The following is a 13,222-nucleotide window of genomic DNA, read 5'->3' as shown; positions in this document are numbered from 1 at the left end:
ATAATGTTAGTCTCAGGTGTACAATTTAGTGATTTGACAGATTTACACATTATGCTATGTTTACCACAAGTACAGCTACCATCAAAAATATGATCGCTGCTTCACGAATTTGCGAGTCATCCTTGTGCAGAGCTCATGCTAATTTTCTCTTGTGTTGTTCCGATTTTAGTATATGTGCTGCCCAAGTGAGCACCTTAATTGTATTTTTTTAAGACTTACTGCGTGTCACTGGCCTGGAGAGGGTTATCAATACAAGTTCACATTGGGTTTGCCTTCTATTGCCACTGGTTTTTAAAAGTAATTAATTAATTATATTTTATTTATTTATTCATGAGAGACACAGAGAGAGGCAGAGACATAGGCAGAGGGAGAAGCAGGTTCCCTGCGGGGAGCCTGCTGACTGGATCCCAGGACTCCCGGGTCATGCCCTGAGCCAAAGCAGATGCTCAACCACTGAGCCACCCAGGCGTCCCTATTGCCACTGTTTTTTTTTTTTTTTTTAACTTTTATTTATTCATGATAGGCACACAGTGAGAGAGAGAGGCAGAGACACAGGCAGAGGGAGAAGCAGGCTCCATGCACCGGGAGCCCGACGTGGGATTCGATCCCGGATCTCCAGGATCGCGCCCTGGGCCAAAGGCAGGCGCCAAACCGCTGCGCCACCCAGGGATCCCGCCACTGGTTTTAAATGCATGGAGAATATGGGGTTCAATGGCATTATGATTAGTATTCTGGACTTTTCAAACGTGTGGGGTAGTTCTGTGTTTTTTGTTACAACAGGAGATGAGCGTTACACTATGCCTCTGTCTCAGTGACCCTATATGCTAACAAAGTATAAATTATTATTTTTCTCCCATCCTTGGTTTTGTGGAGTTTTTTTATTTTTATTTTATTTATTTATTTATTTATTTTTTTAGTCTTTTTTTAAAATTTTTTTTCTTTTATTTATTATTTATGATAGTCACAGAGAGAGAGAGAGAGAGAGAGGCAGAGACATAGGCAGAGGGAGAAGCAGGCTCCAAGCACTGGGAGCCCGATGTGGGATTCGATCCCGGGTCTCCAGGATCGCACCCTGGGCCAAAGGCAGGCGCCAAACCGCTGCGCCACCCAGGGATCCCTGTGGAGTTTTTTTAGAGTAGATATCAGTATTGAAAGGTTACGACTGGGCAGCCTGGGTGGCTCAGGGGTTTAGCACCGCCTTCAGCCTAGGGCAGGATCCTGGGGACTCTGGATCGAGTCCCATGTCAGGCTCCCTGCATGGAGCCTGCTTCTGTCTCTGCCTGTGTCTCTGCCTCTCTCGCTCTCTGTTTCTCATGAATAAATAAATAAAATCTTAAAAAAAGAAAAAGAAAAAAAGATAGGTTACGACTCTTGTCTATACCATTCTGCCACAGTTTCTTTTGGCTATTTTTTCTGGAGAAACACCAGGCTGGTAGCCCTAATCATATATATTTTACATTATAACAACTGTGAGGATGGTCTCTCTGAATGAATACCAGTTGCTAAACAGAATGTTTTGCTCATTGTGGAGTGGTAGGAACCTTTTAGACTTCTTGGTTTGATATATCTTGAAATCCTTTGATTTGGAAGATCACTTTTTATAATTTGTTATCAACTAACTAGTTTGCTCCCTGATAATGTGCCATGCTTCCTGTCTCTTTCTCTAGGAGTCCCCATCTTCCTCCCTCCCTCCCTCCCTCCCTCCCTCCCTCCCTCCCTTCCTTCCTTCCTTCCTTCCTTCCTTCCTTTCTTTCTTCCTTCTCTAAAGATTTTATTTAAGTAGTCTCTACACCCAGTGTGGGGCTTGAACTCACAACCCCAAGATGAAGAGTTGCCTGCTTCACTGACTGAACCAGCCAGGGGTCTCCCCCACTTCCTTCCTTTCATTGAGAACCTTCGGTATGCCAGACCCTGTACAAGCCATTGAGGGCTTGCCAGTCCTATGCATAGTCTAGTGGGGATATAGTTACCTATCTGCCTGTCAGGTGCTACCTGTAGAGATATGAACAAAGTGCTGTGAGAGCAGAGGTGAAGTGATTACTAGGGGCAGCACAGTGGGTGATGGGGAAGACTTGACAGTGGAATTGGCATTTGAGCTGAACCTTGAGATTAGCAAGGTAATAGTTTAGCAGTTTGCCAGTTCAGAAGGGAGAAGTAGTATTCTGGAAAGACAACAGATGTGCAGAGGAAATAGACTCATGGATGTTTCTGTTTCCTCTGGGGAAGAATGAGAAGTGTTATAAATTAGAAAGCTGGGGAGAATGGGCAGTTGTTTAGGGTGAGAGATGAGGCTGGAATTGAAAGTTGAGTCTGTGTTCGTAAAGGGGTAAGGAATAACATAGGCAGAAGAAGGCTCTAGATATTTTCAAGGCAGAGAAATGATATAAACAATCCAGAGCTTTTTGAGAGAAGTATAACAATGGCAGCAGTGTGACAGGTCATTTATAGGAAAGTAGGGCTGTAGCTGAAGTGGAGCTGTACGTACCTGATTTTAGTTTGTCTAGGATGAGAGAAGAGAGCAGGCACATGAAATTCTTCTAAAAGCAGGTTTGGTTTTAGAAGCAAACATCAGATATTGAACTATAGTTTGAGTGGAGATCCACTTCTCCCACAGCTCAAGTTAAACCTGTTGCACAACAGTCTGTGTTTGGGTCGGTATTTCCTGGGATTGGTCAGGCGCTGCACTTCACGATGAGGCCCATGGAGTATCCTGGAGACCAGCTGCCCCAGGTGCCTGCCAGTGAGAAGAGGGAGAGAAGAAGCTCATTTAGTTCTAGGTTGGGCTTCTGGTTCTTTGAAATTCTCTGTGCTGTACTACCTGGCCCATCTTTACAGAGATCGACTTGAAGTGTGGACTTCCTTCTGTGTTGGGAGGAGGGTTGGCATTTGACACTGTTGATGACTTCGCTGCCTATTTATTTTTTTTGATTTATTTTTAAAGATTTATTTATTTATTTATGATAGACACAGAGAGAGAGAGAAAGAGGCAGAGACACAGGCAGAGGGAGAAGCAGGCTCCACGCCAGGAGCCCGACGCGGGACTCCATCCCAGAACTCCAGGATCACGCCCTGGGCCAAAGGCAGGCGCCAAACTGCTGAGCCACCCAGTGATCCCCTTTGCTGCCTATTTAAAATGTTCTCTTCTGTTATTTTCAATGAGGGCATTTCTTCGTTTTCCTTTACCCAGACTGCTGTTTGTGTGCTTTTGCTGGGTCTTTTCTTTTTTCTAACACTGTACCTCTGGCAGTTTCCTAAGGGATGAGGCAATGTGGTGAAGTTGGAGGAACATGGGCTTTGGATCTAGGCTAGTTTGGGTTAAAATCCAAGTTTCTACATTTACCAGCTGCGTGACTTGGGGCAGGTTACTCACTTTCTCTGCGCTTTCATTTTCTCATCTGTAAAATGGGGATAATAATATGTCCCACATGAAATGATGAGGATTAAATGGAGTGGCTTATGTAAAACTCCCAAAACAGTGCTGACACATAAACACACGATACAGACATAGCTGGCATTATTATGCTGCTCCTGACCTCTTTTTTCTTCTAGCCAGTTCTTTTGACTTCTGCTTTACTTTGAAATTGCAAACTCCCCCGTCTGTCTTCTGCTACTTAAAAATTTCCCAGTGTTTTCAGGTGTTACTATTTTTTATTGTGATACAAAAACATAAAGTACCAAATCTACCCTCTTAGCAAATTTTAGATATACAGCACAGTATTGTTAGCTGTGTGCACATTTATTTGTTGTACAGTAGATCTCTAGAACTTTTTCATCTTGCGTGACTGAAACTCTATACTGGTTGAACAGCAACTCCCCCCACCGGCAACCACCACTTTACTTTCTGCTTCCATGAGTTTAATTGCTTTAAATACCTCATATAAGTGGAATCATGCAGTCTCAGCCCTTTTATGTCTAACTTATTTCACTTAGTCTAATGTCCTCAGGTTCACCTATGTTGTAGCACATGACAGGATTTCCTTTCTTAAAGGCTGAATAATATTCCATTGTATGTATAAAAAACCCTCAATTTTTTGGTCTATTTTTCAGCTGCCTGCAGAACATCTATACTTGGATATCGCCTCTAGCTCAGTGTTTTCAAAACCAAGCCTAGGCTTGGCTTTTCTCCTTGATTCCCCATTTTTGACAGTTGTGTTCACATTCTTCCAGTGTCCGAGATCAGAAACCCTGGAGACATCTCTGGCTTCTCTCCCTTCATCAACCTCCATTTTTAGTCTGTCATCAAGTCCTTTTGTTTCTTCAGAATTTCTCTTAAATTTGCCTTTTCCTCCCCACTCCGTTTGCCACGACTCTGGTCCAGTCACTCATTACCTTATGCCTGAATCACTACCACCGCCTCATATTTTGTTTCCTGTGCTTTCTGTTACCAAAAGTAGGACAGACCCTATTTAAAAAGTAATTTAAAATTATTTTTTAAATTATTTTTAAAAAGTCTAAGTAATCTCTACACCCAACATGGAGTTCGAGCCCATGACCCCAGGATCAAGAATCGCACACCCCTCCGACCAAGCCAGCCAGATGCCCCATGACAGACTGTTGTGTTCTGACCCCCTCCAACTCTTCCAGGCTCATCTCATGTAATATCCTAGAACACACTTCCCAGCAGCAGACAGACTCATCTCCTCCTAGTACCTCGAATTGCCCCATTTACTCTTTCCTGTTGCTGTGTCTTTGGCAGTTCTCTTTACCCGGGACACCCTTGTTCTTTATACTTCACTGAAACCTATCCATCTCTTCCATCCTCACTTCAGGCCTTTCTTCTCCCTGTGGACTTCTCAGATTATCATTGTTCACACTGATGTATCACTTTCCTACACTGTAGTTTTGTCTTCCTGTCAAAATTGTATGGTTTTTGAGAGGACCATTCTGTAGATATTCTAGCTCTGTGAACTCTCATGGTACTTAGTCCAAACCTAGCTAGGTTTAAGTGCTCATTGCTGAATGCTTACAAGGCATGGTGACCAAAGGCGAATCATTCATTCCTTCATTTGACAAATAGGTATGAGCACCCACTGTGTGTGCTGTGCTGGGCACTGGGATCTAGCAATAAACTGCACAGCGAGGAGACTAGTTATCTTGTACACAAGCACACAGAATATTGGTTGGTGGAGTGGATTTGAGGAAACCAGGTCAGGCTCTAAGTGAGGACAAATGACAAGACTTTTGTAAAATAGGCATAAATGAAACAATAATTTATTTAGTATCCCCAGATGTTATTAAAGATATACCAGAGAACAGGGGCAAGTCTCTTCCCTTTTAAAGAGCTTATGTTCTAACATTTAAAGGCATTTTAAAAATGAACGCTTAATGTTGAGGGAAGCCCATCTATAGGAAGTCAGCAGTGAAGGAGTTAATATGCTTGTAGGGCTCTGGGCTTTGTTGAAACAGATGGTTTCTCTGCCCTAGGGAGTGTTTTTAAGGGGGATTAGAGGACTGGGCTGTGGAGGGCCTGAGACCTCTCTCCCTCACACTGTAACACACACACCTGCTGTTCTGGTGCCTGGTGAGCAATGTAACTTGTCCCCCACTTGGTCCGTACTTATTTGCAGGCTTGCAAGTGTGGCTTTGGGGCTGGCTATATGCTCCTGGCTTTCTTATTTTCCTTTCTCAATTTTTATTTATTGTCCAGTATCGGTGAAGTCCCATTTTATTTTAACAGATGTTGGGAATTGTTCGTGTCTCCTTTTACATAATTGTTTTTTTTTTTTTTTAAAGATTTATTTATTCAGAGAGAGCGCGAGAGAGGCAGAGACACAGGCAGAGGGAGAAGCAGGCATCATACAGAGAGCCCGATGTGGGACTCGATCCAGGGTCTCCAGGATCACACCCCGGGCTGCAGGCGGCGCTAAACCGCTGCGCCACCAGGGCTGCCCTCCTTTTACATAATTGTAATCCTGGCCTATATATGTGTTGTTGATGTGGGTTTTTAGTTGTTGTTTTTTTCCAATCCAAGTTTTGCTTTGTTTTGTTTTTGTGATAAAATACCATTAAAATTACCATTATAACTATTAAAACAATTTTTTTTCTATTTATTCATTTGAGAGAGAGAATGAGCAAGAGCAGAAATGGGAGGAGTGGGGAAAGGCAGAGAAGCATACTCTGAGCAGAGAGCCTGACCCAGGGCTCTATCTCAGGACCCTGGATAATGATCTGAGCTGAAGGCAGATGCCTAACTGACTAAGCTACCCAGGCACCCCTTATTGTAACTGTTTTAAAATGTACAGTTCAGGGGTGCCTGGGTGGCTCAGTCAGCTAAGCATCTGACTCTTGATCTCAGCTCAGGCCTCCATCTCACAGTCTTGGGAAAGAAAAGAAAGAAAGAGTACAGTTCATAGACATTACATACGTCTGCAGGGTTGTGCAACCATCAGGATTGTCTAGCCTCCAGAACCTTTTCATGACTCCAAATGGAAACCCTGTACCCATTAAGCAGTCACTCCCCACCTCCTCCCCTCCCTCAGTCCCTGGCAACCACTGATCTGCTTGCTTGCTTGCTTGCTTGCTTTCTTTCTTTCTTTCTTTCTTTCTTTCTTTCTTTCTTTCTTTCTTTCTTTTTCTTTCAAGATTTTATTTATTTACTCATGAGAGACATACAGAGAGAGGCAGAGGCAGGCAGAGCGAGAAGGGGACTTGATCCGGGGTCTCCAGGATCACACCCCCGGTTGAAGGCGGGGCTAAACCGCTGGGCCACCAGGACTGGCCTGAATTTTCAAACTTATTTGCATACAGTTTTCTATTTTCTCCTGTAGTTTGTTTTTATTTTTTTTTAATTTTTATTTATTTATGATAGTCACAGAGAGAGAGAGAGAGAGAGGCAGAGACACAGGCAGAAGGAGAAGCAGGCTCCATGCACCGGGAGCCCGACGTGGGATTCGATCCCGGGTCTCCAGGATCGCACCCTGGGCCAAAGGCAGGAACTAAACCACTGCGCCACCCAGGGATCCCTGGCAACCACTGGTCTGCTTTCTGACTTGCCTATTCTGGATCTTTCTTATAAATGTGGCGTTCTGTGTCTGGCTTTTTTTCACTTAACGTATACATATATATTTTCATGCCTTTTCCTGGTAACATTGTAAAGATTTTTTTTTTTTTTTTTTTTTTTTTTTAGTATTTCCCTATAGTCATTATAAGTTAAGTTATAAAGTTGATAATGGCCTCACTTAGCCATCTCTTAATTGTTGAATGCTTGAATTGTCTCCCAAGTTGTTGCTGTATAAAAACTGCTGCAAGGGACATCTCCCTGACTATGCCCTGCCATCTTTGAGAGGACTCTATGTTGCACCCCAGCTGCAGAGGAACCATTGTCCTTGATTAGGATAGTGTGGCCTGTTATCCAACTCTGTGGGAGAACAGTCAAGTAATGAATTTTATATTGAAGGGAGCATTATACTTTGTAACAGAAGAGCTTGATCACCACCAAGGAATGGCAGGGAAAAGAAAGATTTTTTTTTTCTTCCTACTGTCTAGAATTTTCTGACACTGTCTCCACCCTCTTGGGTGTAGGAAGGAACTGATTATAGCAGTTATAGCAGTTGAAGATGAAATGTTTTATTCATTTATTCATTCAACAAAAATTTGTGTGCCTGCTATATGCCAGACATTTGAAACTTGCCAGTGGGTTGAGCCTAGCTGAGAGGACCTTTTACTCCACCTGCCTTTGATACTGCATGGAAGCAAAATGAGGACCTGCTTCCTGGGTAATCAAGAGGATTCAGAATCGTAAACCACATGGGTCCTTATTACCTCATGGTTTAACACCTCAAGGATTGGTGGATTATAGATAGAAGAAAACACCTTAATTTAGGCTGTTCATTCCCCGGGATTTCAAAGCCAGGTTGAAACTCCTCATACCTGGCTACTCTTGTTTCCTGCTGTGACAGAGACTCAGCTGCTAGGAGGTATGCCATTTGTGCCTGTGTCTTCATAGCGGTTTTGTTCATAATATCATGAGTAAGGTAACAAGGGGAGGGTGCTGTTGACTGGGAGGGTATAAAGGCTTTAGGTACTTTTATTATCATAATGCTACCGTGCTCATGCTGTGGATGCAAGTTGGAAGTATCACAGACTCAGAGTTTAGCCCAGATAGATCTGGAGTCAATGCTGCCAGGACCTTCCTGTCTTCTGGCGGACAGTCTCCCCTCCTTTTTTTCCTTATCAACCTATTTTTAAAAATAGTGTTAATTTCTCTCTTCCCTGCTGGGCAAATAATGACCACTTAAGGCCATTCAGAGCCACACTATGCCTCTAAAACCCAGTGCCGAGTGGAGAAAACACTTGAAACAATCACCAGATCTTCACAGTTTACTTAAGAAAGTGCTAAAACTCTGCACTGTTGATTTGGGGTGAGAAGCATGGAGGCTAATGAGAGCACCCGGAGTTAGGCCTCATCTCTGCCTGCTTCCACTACTACTTGTTGGTTTCCTTACACTGTCAGAATTTGACTTTTACGTGTCTGTATCTTCAGATGTATTTTACATCTTCAGATGTATTTTTCTGCCTCCTGTACTGTGGAACACTCCCCTCTCAGAATGGGGGTAGGGGAGAGAGGGCTTAGACCATCAGGAGTAGTAGGATCTCTGCTCTGGTCTCTCCCTGGACCCTGGAGTTAACTGAATCGGCCTGGAGTTACTGAGGGGCCGTGTGTTTGTGTTTCAGTGGGCTGGCTTTACTGACCGAGACACAAAAGCCTAGAGCACAAGCCATTCCCACAAGCCTAACATTTTCATATTTCTTTCTCTGCCAAAGAATCTTTGGTTAGGGTTAAGAATAACTAGTCTGTCTGTGGAAATACCAAGGCCTTTTGTTTGCCAGAAGAAAAGGGCTTTTGATGAAGGCCTTCTTCTCATTTTTTTCCTTTCCTTAAGCTGTTGTGGGAAGACTTCAGAGCCTGTGAAGGTACTGTGTTTGAGGGGCTTGGGGGAAGGAACCATAGCTAAATAGAACTAGGCGAGGCTTAATCAGGTTTTACCATCCATTTTGCAGAGCTGGAAAAAAAAAGGAAACAACAAAATTTGTCCAATTTTTGGTGATTGTTTTTGCTAGCCTTTCTTTCATCCTGTCTTTTCGGAAATGCATCTAAAATAGTAGTTCCCCAAGGACCTACACTGCTGATGACCCTTGAATCGCATGCTGTCACTTGGTGTGACTACAGGCAAGTTACTTCACCTTCCTCTTTAAGCCAGAATTTCTCAGCTATTACAGAAGATTATAATGGTGCCATTTTTATAGAATGGTAATGTGAATCGAGCAAGATAATTTTGTTAAAAAGTACTTAGAATAGTGCCTGGCACAAAGTAAGTGTTCAGGAAATATTGACTGCTAGTTCTGTAAATATTGCTATTACTGCCTGTTTACTATAAATGCTGGGTTTAGCTTTATTTTCCTGATTTCAAATATTGCTTTCTAATGGTGTCAGGCTTTTGTCCTTTTAGAATAAAAAAGAGATAGACCTTCCCATTGGGCATGATCTTTTTATCAATCATAGGCAAAGGGAAAGATTTATTCTCTCTGTGGATACATCTTGGAGGTTCAGTGTCTCCATAGTTGGATATCAGCAAGGATTCCATTTCATTTTGGGGAACTTCTATTAGTACTGTTTGGCAAAAACAGTTCTTATTTGTGGAGTGGGTGTGGGTCATGACTATAGGAGGTCATCTGCTTTCTAGGTCTTTGTCTGAGGGTAGTGAGATTTCTTGTGCTCTAGGAGAGCCTGAACTGAGCTATAGAGAAGAAGCCCTTGGTCTTCCAAATACACAGTAGTGAGAGAAGCAGGAAAAGGAAATTCAGTAAGGAAGGGGTCATCCTCAGGGCTGGTCTGGCCCTAGTGACTCTAGCACCAGGTCTGGAGAGTGTCATTAATGGTGCCTCTGAGCAAGTGCCCTGTCACTGCATCTCTCTGACCATCGATAAGAGACCTGCTGAACCACCCGCCCCAAGCAAGCCTCTGGGCTGTTTCATGCACTTGCCACCTCCTTACCCAAGTTGCTGGGGCTTAGGAGTGACACACAAATATAAGTCAGTTTTTTCTTTCTTGGCCTTTTCTGTATTGTCTTTAGCTTTTGAAGGATTTCCATGTCTCTCCTGTCTTCCCCTCAAGGCCAAGTCTCATCTTACATCTTGTAGGAGGCTAGATCCTAAAGTCAGCCATAAAATGAAAATCCCAAATAATCAAAATTATCTTGGAAAAATACCTTAAGTGACCCATAAATCAAAGTGTATATTGGGCAGCCTGGATGGCTCAGCGGGATCAAGTCCCATGTCAGGCTCCCTGCATGGAGCCTGCTTCTCCCTCTGCCTGTGTCTTTGCCTCCCTCCCTCCCTCCGTCCCTCCCTCTCTCTCTCTCCGTGTGTGTCTCTCATGAATAAATAAATAAATTAAAAAAAAAATAAAAGCCCCCCAAAACAAAGAAACCAAAGTGTATAAACACGGCTTTGTATGTATACCAGGACAGAGTTAGAACACCATATGAAGTAGTTGGTTTGTAAGTAGGGGGCATTTCATATGAAAAAATAAGTATTCTCAAGCACTAGAATCATATTCAGTATTCTAGGTGCCCTCAGTGTGAGAGGCACATGGGAACCGAGACTTGCTGACGTCTCAGATCCCGGTTCTCTCTCACGTTCACCCTGGTGCATAACCTTACCTTGGTGTCAGACGTTGCTGAGTGGAGGCATGAGCAGACCTCTGTGTGTGTTTAAGTTATTTCTCTCTCTGGTCAAGTCTGTACAGTTAAATGTAAGTGCGTTGTGGTTCTATATTTGCATTTTGGTTCTATCTTTTTTTGCTTTCTGTTTTTCTTATTTCTTCTGTTTTTTATGTCCTTATTTTCTTCTCCTAAACCCATTTTATAGCTCTCAGCAATTTTTCTCTTGTCCAGAATGCTGATTCATATGTTTGCCTTTTGCATTTCTTAATTATTTTCAGTGTTCAAGATTCTTTAAACAGGGCTAGGAGAGAGCAAATGGCTGGGGGTCGGAGGACACCCCTAAGAGTCTTCATTTAAATTCTGTAGTCACAGATTCCACTTTCTTCCTCTTGGGGGCCTCCACTAACTTATGATTCTTATCCCTTGCATAGAAAGCCTTTTCTTTCCTTCATTTTCTTCCTTTTTAAGGCTATTTTTCCGTAGGAAATTCCTGCTTAGGTTAGGCCTTTTAGAACTGAATTCTTGTTTTACCTACTAGGCATCACTGGTTTAGCTCTAGAGGTTTAGTTGGTTCTGGAATCAACCCCAAATTTATATATCATAAAAAAATAGATGAGGAAGACTCACCCAGAGAGGTCAAAGGACACTTTGCTCAAGTCACAGAGCTGGTTTTTGACAAGATGAAACCATGACCCGGTTTCTCTGAATCACATTGCTTGCTGTCGAAGTCTTAGAGAGGAGCAGTCCTTTGAAAGACCCTTTAACTGTTTTTACCTCCAGCCTTTTGGGGACTTATGACTTTGTTTAATTTTATTTTGGTTCCTTCCCTTAACAAGAATGCCAGACAGTGTGAACTTCAAGAGGGTTAAAATGAGTTCTGTTTCAAAGACGTATTTGAGAATTATGTGGCATCTTTTGAGATAGGCTAGAAACTTGGAGCCTGGATGGCTCAGCGGTTGAGCGTCTGCCTTTGGCTCAGGGCATGATCCTTGAGTCCCGCGTTGGGTTTCCTGCATGGAGCCTGCTTTTGCCTGTGTCTCTGCCTCTCTCTCTCTTTCTGTGTCTCTCATGAATACATAAAATCTTAAAAAGGAAAAAAAAAAACTTGGAGCTATGTTACGATTTCCAGGACTGGGAGTTACTGTCATTGGCCTAGAGATTTGAGGGCAGGGAGATTGATGACCATAGTAGAGTTTGTATATGGCACCACTTGGAACCCCAAAGGATAGTTGAAGTCAACAAACATTTGTTCAATTCCATTCTTTGCAAGGTTTAGAACTAGGTGTTGAATATACAAGCATAGTCATGGCTTTCAGGGGACTCAGACAGTCCCCTGGTTCAACTTGAGGAAAGATGGTAGTGTGTATATTTGGAGAGATACCTCAGCAAGGATGTAATTTCTTTTGTCCTGATTTGGTCACAGAACTGGAGAAGATACAGTTTCTGTTCATTTGGACCTTGGAAAAATCCTAAAACACAAGGCACTGAATGCTAGGTTGGTCTCAAATAGGTTGAAGTGGGGTTTCCCTAGGGTCTCAAGGGTCAGTGGTAATTACTCAGTGAAAAGGTCAGTTGGAGAAGAATGGAGTTCTTTATACCCCTTTCTTCCTTTTTTTTTTTTTTTTTAATTTTTATTTATTTATTTATTTATGATAGTCACAGAGAGAGAGAGAGAGAGGCAGAGACACAGGCAGAGGGAGAAGCAGGCTCCATGCACCGGGAGCCTGATGTGGGATTCGATCCCGGGTCTCCAGGATCACGCCCTGGGCCAAAGGCAGGCGCCAAACCGCTGCGCCACCCAGGGATCCCCCCTTTCTTCCTTTTCTTCCTAATGTTCTTCCTTCTGGGAATTACTACTGATAAGCAGTGAAGTTAGGTAAGTTCTCATTCTTAAAAATTTTTTAAATGTTTCTTTTGAGAATTGAGGGGCTATCAGAAATAAGTAACTGATAAGAAAAATTTGTGGGGATGCCTGGGTGGCTCAGTGGTTAAGCATCTGCCTTTGGCTCAGGGTGTGATCTCGGGGTCCTGGGATCAAGCCCCACAACGGGCTCCCTGCATGGAACCTGCTTCTCCCTCTGCATGTGTCTTTGCCTCTCTCTCAGTGTCTCTCATGAATGAATAAATAAAATCTTAAAAAAAAAAAAAAAGATTTGTGAAAGATAGTCCCTGCTGTATATAAATCAAACAGTTATCAGGCATAGGGGAAGTCTATGTAGTCAGTACTTTCAGACATAGAGGCAGAAGGAGCTTATGGATGGGAGGGCCCTGCAGTTGTTCTGGTCACCTAGAATGAAAAACAGAAAAATTAAAATAAAATAAAAAAAATAAAATAAAATAAAATAAATAAAAAAATAAAATAATAAAATAAAATAAATTTTTTTTGGGGGGCGGGGGAAACAACTTAGAACTTTCCAATAAAACAAAAAACTTCAACAACCATGATTGACCTGTAGAGCCTCACAGGGTTTCTTATATGGGACTTTTCTAGATTGATAGCTAATGTACAAAGGACTATACCAGGCCCTGCTATCATCATTTTACTGTGCAAGGAGGGT

The 13,222-nt window shown here is 42.7% G+C and overlaps 1 protein-coding gene and 1 non-coding gene across 21 annotated transcripts in view; one reads left to right on the top strand and one right to left on the bottom strand.

Moving 5' to 3' along the window:
- The window catches only part of MACF1 (microtubule actin crosslinking factor 1), a 341,210-nt gene that overhangs the window by 72,399 nt on the left and 255,589 nt on the right, over positions 1-13,222 (top strand). The window lies entirely within an intron of this gene.
- On the bottom strand, positions 86-193 carry LOC140603311 (U6 spliceosomal RNA). Its single transcript, XR_012006307.1, has one exon. It is a non-coding gene; the product is annotated as a U6 spliceosomal RNA (small nuclear RNA).

Source organism: Canis lupus, chromosome 13 (genome assembly GCF_048164855.1).
Source record: "Canis lupus baileyi chromosome 13, mCanLup2.hap1, whole genome shotgun sequence".
Lineage (NCBI taxonomy): Eukaryota > Metazoa > Chordata > Mammalia > Carnivora > Canidae > Canis > Canis lupus.
Note: the sequence above shows the minus strand (reverse complement) of the source record. Positions and strands in the feature narration are given on the sequence as shown.